Raw genomic sequence first — 12414 nt, 5'->3', positions numbered from 1 at the left:
GCTGTAACAAATAACATGTGACTCACCTACTGTAGTTTCTAACACTTATGGACCCAGAACTTAATCACACAAGATTATAGTTCTGGGTTAATGAGATTAGACTGCTCTAAATAGTGACTGCATCCACACTTTGGTTCTGGTAGAAAAACGTTTTAGGATAAAAACATGACTTTACTCAGCATAGAGTCTGTCAGAAGATACACATCCCACTATTACAACAGTGGGACTGTTCTGGAATTACGGTTGCTGAGTTCACATTCATTAATATCCCACAAGGCTTAGCGCCTCTGACTCAGCAACTCAAAAGAAGTAACACTTGCATTTCCCTTAACCAGCAAGTCTACATATTTAGTATGAGGTCTCAAAGGCCTCACATACATTACAGATATGATTACAACTGAATGAAACGGAGGAAGATGTGTCCAACTGAATGAAACGGAGGAAGATGTGTACAACTGAATGAAACGGAGGAAGATGTGTCCAACTGAATGAAACGGAGGAAGATGTGTCCAACTGAATGAAACGGAGGAAGATGTGTCCAACTGAATTAAACGGAGGAAGATGTTTACATCTAAATGAAACGGAGGAAGATGTGTCCAACTGAATGAAACGGAGGAAGATGTGTCCAACTGAATGAAACGGAGGAAGATGTGTCCAACTGAATGAAACGGAGGAAGATGTGTCCAACTGAATGAAACGGAGGAAGATGTGTCCAACTGAATGAAACGGAGGAAGATGTGTCCAACTGAATGAAACGGAGGAAGATGTGTCCAACTGAATGAAACGGAGGAAGATGTGTCCAACTGAATGAAACGGAGGAAGATGTTTACATCTAAATGAAACGGAGGAAGATGTGTCCAACTGAATGAAACGGAGGAAGATGTGTCCAACTGAATTAAACGGAGGAAGATGTTTACATCTAAATGAAACGGAGGAAGATGTGTCCAACTGAATGAAACGGAGGAAGGTGTGTCCAACTGAATTAAACGGAGGAAGATGTTTACATCTAAATGAAACGGAGGAAGATGTGTCCAACTGAATGAAACGGAGGAAGATGTGTCCAACTGAATGAAACGGAGGAGGATGTGTCCAACTGAATGAAACGGAGGAAGATGTGTCCAACTGAATGAAACGGAGGAAGATGTGTCCAACTGAATGAAACGGAGGAAGATGTGTCCAACTGAATGAAACGGAGGAAGATGTGTCCAACTGAATGAAACGGAGGAAGACGTGTCCAACTGAATGAAACGGAGGAAGATGTGTCCAACTGAATGAAACGGAGGAAGATGTGTCCAACTGAATGAAACGGAGGAAGATGTGTCCAACTGAATGAAACGGAGGAAGATGTGTCCAACTGAATGAAACGGAGGAAGATGTGTCCAACTGAATGAAACGGAGGAAGTTGTGTCCAACTGAATGAAACGGAGGAAAATGTGTCCAACTGAATGAAACGGAGGAAGATGTGTCCAACTGAATGAAACGGAGGAAGATGTGTCTAATTGAATGAAACGGAGGAAGATGTGTCCAACTGAATGAAATGGAGGAAGATGTGTCCAACTGAATGAAACGGAGGAAGATGTGTCCAACTGAATGAAACGGAGGAAGATGTGTCCAACTCAATGAAATGGAGGAAGATGTGTCCAACTGAATGAAACGGAGGAAAGAGAGAATAAAGTAGATGTCACACGTCAAAATGTTGATTTATGACCCTATGTCATGATGACGTGTGCATGCCCATATTTGGGCTTCCGGTCAGGACATCCTGGTGGGGTGGGGGGTAGGAAGTGACCATGTGTTTGGGCATCCTGTTCCTGTTTCTCACGGTTTATAGTTTGAAAATAGTTTTTTTTATAGTGTCTTTGAAGTTGTCATGATGTTTGATGTCTAGTGTCCTGTTTGGAACGGGGTGGGGGGGAATGAACATTTCAAAGAGTAAGCATTTCAAAGAGTAAGGCCCCCCCTATTTTATTGCCCTCCGGGTTGTTGTCTATGAAACACGAATGTCCTGGGGTATTGGGCTTTGCAGACGCCTTATAAAGCCCCAGAACAATACATGCGTAAGACTGTACATGATAACCCCCGGAATATTAAACAAAAATGACACCTATGCCAATTTTCGGTATGTTATGCGCGTCTTGTCATGAACCCAGTGACCAAAGCATTGAGGAAGTTCTGTGTGAAGCTCCAGCATGTTTTAAAGGAGTTTTGGGTACGAGTGAGGGACATATGTCTTACATATTCCAGCCGGAGGATTCTACGGTAAATATCTTCAACGCCAGTGGCCCCAAACCCCTTTATCAGGCAAAACCTGGGAGTTTTTCTCCTGCTCTGGGGATGAGAGAATGGCTAAAGATCAGGCTGGCGCTCTGTAAAATTGAACAGGCCCTGAGTGGTACAAATGTGCCAGGATATGCGTTGGAAGAACAGGTCTGCGGCCGCAGTGATCTGAAGGCCCTAAGAATCGCTTCAATGGCCTATAGCTGGCCTAACCCTGACAACAAAGTGACAATTTTAGCCTGTGAACTTTATGATGGGGCTAATGCTACAAAGTCTGTCAATTCTCCTGTATCTTCCAGAGCATGCAAAGATGTAAACTTTTTTATTCCTGTGTTTAGTTTTAAATGGTTGGATTATCCGATTTTCATAACCCTTATGAATAAGCTGGAGAGTCTTTTCCAAAATCGTGAACAGTTAAAGCGCTGGCCGCGGCTGTCCTTGAGCCAGGACCTAAAGGCCCGACGTATTATCTACCCCTGGAGTGAAAACTTACAGCGTTTTGAAGGACCTTGCAAGAGAGCCAGGCAGTATGATGGTGACTTGGACACTGATAATGGTGGTTGGCTACACCAGGCCCCGGGATCTGTAAGAAAGGCAACGTAAAATACCTTAATTATGAACGGCTATAAAATGTATGTACTAAATATTTTGAATTAAATAAATGTTTTTAAAAGCCGAATCTCACCACGTCATGAACTCTCTCGTTTGTTCACTCTTAGCGCAGTCTGGCCCTGAGAAAAAACTTTCGGAAAAAGCCATGTGCTCGCGTGTGTGTGCGTGCGTGTGCTGGAGTGTGTGTGTGTGTGTGTGTGTGTGTGTGTGTGTGTTAGAAACAAGGGCCCTTCGCATTGTGGACATTTCAAGCTTTCAACAACAATAAAACAGCCATCTAAATAATGTTTCTAGGCCTAACACACTGTTGAGTTTCCTATTTAGTTGTCTTTATATGTACGTGCACCGAGCTTCCAGGTGGCGCCATCCTATGGTTGTTCGGTGCATGTAAACCGGGGAGATTAGAACCCCAAAGAAAGACCCTAAAGGTCATTTCAGGTTCAGGGTGTAATAACTTTAGTGAAACCGCATTTCACCCTATGTACAGACATAGAGAGCCAACACATAAAGGTGTAACAGGGATGAATGGATATTCAATGTACAACAGTAGTCTTCTGTAACAAGCAATACGTGTTAAATATGGGCCACAGTCAATCATGACAGCCTCTTTAGGAAAGGCCTTTACTTATGACTTAAACAGATTCATTTTCTACCCATCTTATTCATTAAAGCTGTGGGCATACCCCAGGATTTACATGCCGGACGGATTATCTACCCATGGAGGGAAAATTTACGGAGCTTTGAGGGAGTGTGCAAGCGTTTTAGCGATCGGATAATGGTCAGGGGTAACCAGGACCTATATCTGTAAGAAAGGCATAGTAAAATACATTAATTATGAACGGCTATAAACTGTATGTACTAAATATTTTGAATTAAATAAATGGTTTTAAAATTGTATCTCACCTTCTAACGATAGGAATAAGTCCTTTCCTTCTATCACCAAGCATGCCCCCGGAGAAAAAAACTAGCGGAAAAAGCCATGTGCGCGCGTGTGTGTGCGTGCGTGTGCGGTAGTGGATGTGTGTGTGTGTTTCAAAACAAAGAAAACGGGGCGGGGTGTGTGTTCATAAATGGCTATGCGGTTGCGCTCAAGGCTCTCTCTCTCTCTCTCTCTCTCTCTCTCTCTCTCTCTCTCTCTCTCTCTCTCTCTCTCTCTCTCTCTCTCTCTCTCTCTCTCTCTCTCTCTCTCTCTCTCTCTCTCTCTCTCTCTCTCTCTCTCTCTCTCTCTCTCTCTCTCTCTCTCTCTCTCTCTCTCTCTCTCTCTCTCTCTATGCAGGGGTCGTTTGAAACCAAGGTTTACAATATCCTGGAAAACAGAGGCCTAACCCCCAACAAAAAGGTTGTCTGTGTCTTACGCATCCTAAACACAAAGGCCTTTCAAAACCTAATTTAGATCACCCCCACCCCAGAGGATGTGGGGGCTAAAAAGTCAATCAGCCCAGCGATGTCTAGACCGGCCCCCCAGCATCGAGGTGCTAGCCCCCCGGAGGATGTAGAATATCAAAAGGGTCATAATGTTTAGACACCCCAATCACTTTGTTTGAACCAAATACCTTAGGAGTCAAATATACCAGGGGTATAGCCCGAAAAAACGTCAACCACAATGCTCTGTAAAATCATTCAGTACTTTCTCTAGTTAGGGGCACAAAACGCTATTGACAACAGGTCCACTGTTAGCCTCGTTTTAGCTCCGCTACAAACTTACCCTACAGCATCCCCAGAATTGTTATCGGACTGACCCGTTAAAAAGATAATCTGGGAAAACCTCCTAATGGATCTTTCTGAAGGTGAGTTCTTGAAATAAAAAAAAAAATATATATATGCTGTATATTAGATTTGGTTGTTGCGGGGAATTGTTTGAACATTGTGAATGTTATAGTAATATTAAACAGGAGTTTTATAAGGGTTTTAACCGATGACAACAATTATTATTTTATTTAAGTCAAATGCACATATTCATGTAATTTAAAACGTTGGCAGGATATGCAACATTAAGCCAACTGCATCCCGGGGATAAATGATATGGAACCGCCTTCATTAGAATGGAATTCCGAAGAGCAACGGATGGACACAGAATTTTACGAGATATCTATATGTCAACTGTATGTATTTTTTATGCTAAAATGTACACCCGACATCGAAAATCATACAACCCTGGAGGACATGATCGAAACGGAAGGGGTACCCCCGGAACATGAAGAGTAAAACATTGAATCCAACCCTGGAGGACATGATCGAAACGGAAGGGGTACCCCCGGAACATGAAGAGTAAAACATTGAATTCGGACGATTTCCCCGCTTCAAATGACATTTCGGAAGTCTCTGATTTGCGGTTGTTTGTGATGGGCAGAAAACAGGTTAAGGAAAACTCCGAGGCTGAAACAACATTCAGTCATGCTATTCTAAAACAGGAAGACAACGATTTTTACAGATATTCAGAAACAGAAGGACAATAATTATCATTATAATTTGTTTTTTAAATATATTTTTTAGGCCATATGTTAAATGGACGTATTCTTATAAGTTAAAATGTATCTATTTCGTATAAATACATGTTAACATTATCTAACGTCTGTATGATACCCAGAGGCTACAGGGCATAATGGATTGGGAACCGACAGAGTTAGACGGGGATTCTCAGAAGCAAACTGCGTCCGGTCCTTTACGTGGCCCATTCACTAATACACTATTTTCGGCGTAAGTCCCCCCACCCGACTACGGAAGAGCAGATGAAACAGAGACAATTCTGCGGGCTTGTACTGAAGGCCTTAACCCAACTCCAAACACAAGCCAGCAGACCAGGACAGATAAAACGATAGTCGGTGAATCTTTCCTTCCTCATGGAACTTTTTTGAAGGGGAGTTGAATATTAGAGGTGATGTTTGTATATATATATATTATCTAAGAATGATTGGTATTAATTCTAGGCATTTACAGGTATGTTTTTAAAAATGAAGGCTATTTATACAATGAAACATTGTTTTTATTCATACTGTTTGTAAACAATAGCTTCTGCTCCCTTAGGGTCTACTTGAACCGCTTATTAAATCAGACCTCTCAGACCAGAAAGTATGATTAGAAACCATGGCAAACTATATTCAATCTGTGATTAGAAACGATAATTAGAAGCTATGACAAAACTATGATCAAACTATGATAATAAACTATGAACAACTATGAAGACAGGGCGGTATGTGTGTGAATGATGAGCTATTATTTAAGTGTGTAATATTACTCTTTCTCTCTCTCTGTCAGGCTATGAAAAAGACAAGAGAAAGGACAGTGACTCCTGAGTGTTGATAGGTCTTAGATTTTATAGACAGGGTATCTGTAAAACACAATGTGACAACCATTGAAGATGCAAAAAGGGGTTTTCAGAAATATATTTGGTTGACAGATTTGTATTATTATAAAAAGTAATATAAAAAAGGATTAGAATCTTTAGTATTATTATGTTACATGCGAGACATACCCAGAAATGGCAGCGTAGACAACTTACAAGAATGTGTTTACCGGGCCGTGATGAAAACATTTTAAAGGAGCTTTAATTCAAACATGCAAAGATATATATTTTATACAATTACCAACGTTAAAAACTGTTGTTACAATATCACAAATAATGTTTCTCGGACTAACACACTGTAGAGTTTCCTATTTACTAAAGAACAATCACTAAGACAGAACACAACAAGGTGTAATACAATCAGTATACATGGCATTCTATATGGAAAACAGGTACATTTTGAAAGATTATGATGTTGATGTGATTTTTTAAAATTAATTTAGCAATTTAGGATAATACGGTTTATTTTATACTTTACTTAAATTGTATTATTTATCTTGCCTCATACCAGGCTAATACACTACCAAGCCATGCAAACAGCTAGGGAATTAACCCAGAACAGTTGTGGGTCTTTTTTTTTGGGGGGGGGGGGGGACAATAAATGATCAAGAATACCAATAGGCTTGATCTGATCCTCAAACCTATCACGACATCCAAGAATGCACAGACATATGCAAAACCATAAAACTCTGACAAGAAAACAATGAAAATCTTAACATGACTACATGCCCTGCCATTATTTTTTAGTTACCATCCACCCAATGGTTGAATTTGGTACTTTTTCTATGTAGATGCACCGAGCCTCCAAGTGGCTGGAGACATACAACAGGCTAAATAAAAATGACCCAGTATGTGAAAAGCTGGGGGTCAAATGTATTTTTTATGTATGGTTTTTGTTACAACCAACAGGGCTTCCTAACATTCGACATAACTAGTAAGCCTTACGCGGGAGATTAGAACTCAAAAGTAATAGGGGATAAGAAAGATCATAAAGGTAATTTCATAATTAATGTATTTTACTATGCCTTTCTTACAGATATAGGTCCTGGTTAGCCCTGACCATTATCCGATCGCTAAGACGCTTGCACACTCCCTCAAAGCTCCGTAAGTTTTCCCTCCATGGGTAGATAATCCGTCCGGCATGTAAATCCTGGGGTATGCCCACAGCTTTAATGAATAAGATGGGTAGAAAATGAATCTGTTTAAGTCATAAGTAAAGGCCTTTCATAAAGAGGCTGTCATGATTGACTGTGGCCCATATTTAACACGTATTGCTTGTTACCTAAGACTATTGTTGTACATTGAATATCCACTAGCAGATTTGTGTAGCATGCATCTCCACTATATCGGCCATGTTCCAGTGGTCTTTTTAAAAGTCAATAAACATATGTGTAAAATGTACACTTTTGTTTCACTGTAGATTTGTTTAAGCCCACCTAGAAACACCTGATTTATCCCACAGCATTAATGAATAAGATGTGTAGAAAATGAATCTGTTTAACCTTTCACGAGCCTCTACCCCGGGTCCGGGATCACCCCCCACCCCCCCCCACACACTGATTAGCATAGCTAGCATAGCTTCACAAGTAGATAGTAGCATCTAAATATCATTAAATCACAAGTCCAAGACACCAGATGAAAGATACAGATCTTGTGAATAAACCCATCATTTCTGTTTTTTAAAATGTTTTACAGGGAAGACACAATATGTAAATCTATTAGCGAACCACGTTAGCAAAATACACCATTTTTCTTTGTCCACCATTTTTTCTCTCCACCACTAGCTATCACCAATTCGGCCAAATAAAGATATTGATAGCCACTAACCAAGAAAAAACCTCATCAGATGACAGTCTGATAACATATTTATGGTATAGGATAGGTTTTGTTAGAAAAATGTGCATATTTCAGGTAGAAATCACAGTTTACAATTGCACCGACCATCACAACTCGACTAGAATTACTACAGAGAGCAACGTGTATGACCAATTTACTCATCATAAAACATTTCATAAAAATAGACAAAGCATAGCAATGGAAAGACACAGATCTTGTGATTTCAGACAATATTTCAGATTTTCTAAGCGTTTTACAGCGAAAACACAATAAATCGATAAGTTAGCATACCACATGTGCAAACGTTACCAGAGCATCGATTCAAGCCAAAGAGAGCGATAACGTAATCATCGGCAAAATATATTAATTTTTTCACTAACCTTCTCAGAATTCTTCCGATGACACTCCTGTAACATCATTTTACAACATACATATAGAGTTTGTTCGAAAATGTGCATATTTAGCCATACAAAACCGTGGTTATACAATGAAAATAGTAGCAAATCAAGCCTCAGAGTGATCTAGTTTAATCGAAAGCTAATCATATACTTGACTAAAAAATACAGGGTTGACAGGAATCGAAAGACAAATTAGTTCTTAATGCAACCGCTGATTTACATTTCTAAAATTATCCTTACTGTGCAATACAGGGTTCGCCAAGTGAAGCGATAACAAACAAAATGGCGGAATATGCGTTTAAAATATTTAGACAGAACAACGATTTATCATATTAAATATTTCTTACTATGAGGTGATTTTCCATCAGATTCTTGGGCAATGTATCCTTTCTTGGGTCTAATCTTCTTTTGGTCGATAGATGTCCTCTGTCCTTCGAAATGTCCACTAACATCGACCGAGACCCCGAAACGTGCCCAAAGCTTCAAAGTGCACGACAAAGAAATTCCTCAAAATCGCACTAAACGGATATAAATTGCTATAAAACGGTTCAAATTAACTACATTATGATGTTTTTAACAACTATAACGAGTAAAAACATGACCGGAGAAATATTACTGGCTAAACAACCATTTGGAAGGAGGCAAGTCCGATGTCCATCTTGCGTAAGACGCATGAAGTGAAAGAACGGTACTTCCACGTTTTGTTGTTTTATAGTGGTTCTGATTGCGCAATCGACTCCATTCAAAGCGTCATGACGTACTGACACCCAGAGGAAGACGTAGGCAGTGTCGGTTTCTCCATAGCATTTACAGGCACCTTAAAACCGACCCCAGATCAGGGGTCAAAATTTCTGAAATCTGACTCCCTGTCAGGAAAAGTGCTGTAGAAGTAGTTCTGTACCACTCAGAGACAAAATTCCAACGGCTATAGAAACTAGAGAGTGTTTTCTATCCAATAATAACAATAATATGCATATTGTACGATCAAGAATTGAGCACGAGGCAGTTTAATTTGGAGACCAAAAAATGCTAATGCGGAACAGCACCCCCTATAGTTGCAAAAAGTCATAAGTAAAGGCCTTTCCTAAAGAGGCTGTCATGATTGACTGTGGCCCATATTTAACACGTATTGCTTGTTACAGAAGACTACTGTTGTACATTGAATATCCATTCATCCCTGTTACACCTTTATGTGTTGGCTCTCTATGTCTGTACATGGTGTGAAATGCGGTTTCACTAAAGTTATTACACCCTGAACCTGAAATGACCTTTAGGGTCTTTCTTTGGGGTTCTAATCTCCCCGGTGTACATGCACCGAACAACCATAGGATGGCGCCACCTGGAAGCTCGGTGCACGTACATATAAAGACAACTAAATAGGAAACTCAACAGTGTGTTAGGCCTAGAAACATTATTTAGATGGCTGTTTTATTGTTGTTGAAAGCTTGAAATGTCCACAATGCGAAGGGCCCTTGTTTCTAACACACACACACACACACACACACACACACACACTCCAGCACACGCACGCACACACACGCGAGCACATGGCTTTTTCCGAAAGTTTTTTCTCAGGGACAGACTGCGCTAAGAGTGAACAAACGAGAGAGTTCATGACGTGGTGAGATTCGGCTTTTAAAAACATTTATTTAATTCAAAATATTTAGTACATACATTTTATAGCCGTTCATAATTAAGGTATTTTACGTTGCCTTTCTTACAGATCCAGGGGCCTGGTGTAGCCAACCACCATTATCAGTGTCCAAGTCACCATCAAACTGCCTGGCTCTCTTGCAAGGTCCCTCAAAACGCCTTAAGTTTTCACTCCAGGGGTAGATAATACGTCGGGCCTTTAGGTCCTGGCTCAAGGACAGCCGAGGCCAGCGCTTTAACTGTTCACCATTTTGGAAAAGACTGTCCAGCTTATTCATAAGAGTTATGAAAATCGGATAATCCAACCATTTAAAACTAAACACAGGAATAAAAAAGTTTACATCTTTGCATGCTCTGGAAGATACAGGAGAATTGACAGACTTTGTAGCATTAGCACCATCATAAAGTTCACAGGCTAAAATTGTCACTTTGTTGTCAGGGCTATAGGCCATTGAAGCGATTCTTAGGGCCTTCAGATCACTGCGGCCACAGACCTGTTCTTCCAACGCATATCCTGGCACATTTGTACCACTCAGGGCCTGTTCAATTTTACAGAGCGCCAGCCTAATCTTTAGCCATTCTCTCATCCCCAGAGCAGGAGAAAAACTCCCAGGTTTTGCCTGATAAAGGGGTTTGGGGCCACTGGCGTTGAAGATCTTTACCGTAGAATCCTCCGGCTGGAATATGTAAGACATATGTCCCTCACTCGTACCCAAAACTCCTTTAAAACATTCTGGAGCTTCACACAGAACTTTCTCAATGCTTTGGTCACTGGGTTCATGACAAGACGCGCATAACATACCGGAAATTGGCATAGGTGTCATTTTTGTTTAATATTCCGGGGGTTATCATGTACAGTCTTACGCATGTATTGTTCTGGGGCTTTATAAGGCGTCTGCAAAGCCCAATACCCCAGGACATTCGTGTTTCATAGACAACAACCCGGAGGGCAATACAATAGGGGGGCCTTACTCTTTGAAATGCTTACTCTTTGAAATGTTCATTCCCCCCCACCCCGTTCCAAACAGGACACTAGACATCAAACATCATGACAACTTCAAAGACACTATAAAAAAACTATTTTGAAACTATAAACTGTGAGAAACAGGAACAGGATGCCCAAACACATGGTCACTTCCTACCCCCTGCCCCACCAGGATGTCCTGACCGGAAGCCCAAATATGGGCATGCACACGTCATCATGACATAGGGTCATAAATCAACATTTTGACGTGTGACATTTACTTTATTCTCTCTTTCCTCCGTTTCATTCAGTTGGATACATCTTCCTCCGTTTCATTCAGTTGGACACATTTTCCTCCGTTTCATTCAGTTGGACACATCTTCCTCCGTTTCATTCAGTTGGACACATCTTCCTCCGTTTCATTCAGTTGGACACATCTTCCTCTGTTTCATTCAGTTGGACACATCTTCCTCCGTTTCATTCAGTTGGACACATCTTCCTCCGTTTCATTCAGTTGGACACATCTTCCTCCGTTTCATTCAGTTGGACACATCTTCCTCCGTTTCATTCAGTTGGACACATCTTCCTCCGTTTCATTCAGTTGGACACATCTTCCTCCGTTTCATTCAGTTGGACACATCTTCCTCCGTTTCATTCAGTTGGACACATCTTCCTCCGTTTCATTCAGTTGGACACATCTTCCTCCGTTTCATTCAGTTGGACACATCTTCCTCCATTTCATTCAGTTGGACACATCTTCCTCCGTTTCATTCAGTTGGACACATCTTCCTCCGTTTCATTCAGTTGGACACATCTTCCTCCGTTTCATTCAGTTGGACACATCTTCCTCCGTTTCATTCAGTTGGACACATCTTCCTCCGTTTCATTCAGTTGGACACATCTTCCTCCATTTCATTCAGTTGGACACATCTTCCTCCGTTTCATTCAGTTGGACACATCTTCCTCCATTTCATTCAGTTGGACACATCTTCCTCCGTTTCATTCAGTTGGACACATCTTCCTCCGTTTCATTCAGTTGGACACATCTTCCTCCGTTTCATTCAGTTGGACACATGTCTGTAATGTATGTGAGGCCTTTGAGACTTCATGCTAAATAAGTTGACTTGCTGGTCAAGGGAAATGCAAGTTTACTTCTTTGAGTTGCTGATTCAGAGTCGCTAAGCCTTGTGGGATATTAATGAATGTGATCTCAGCAACCGTAATTCCAGAACAGTCCCACTGTTGTAATAGTGTGATGTGTATCTTCTAACAGACTCTATGCTGAGTTAAGTCATGTTTTTATCCTAAAACGTTGTTCTACCAGAACCAAA

Source organism: Salvelinus alpinus, chromosome 31 (genome assembly GCF_045679555.1).
Source record: "Salvelinus alpinus chromosome 31, SLU_Salpinus.1, whole genome shotgun sequence".
NCBI classification, from domain to species: Eukaryota; Metazoa; Chordata; class Actinopteri; order Salmoniformes; family Salmonidae; genus Salvelinus; species Salvelinus alpinus.
Note: the sequence above shows the minus strand (reverse complement) of the source record.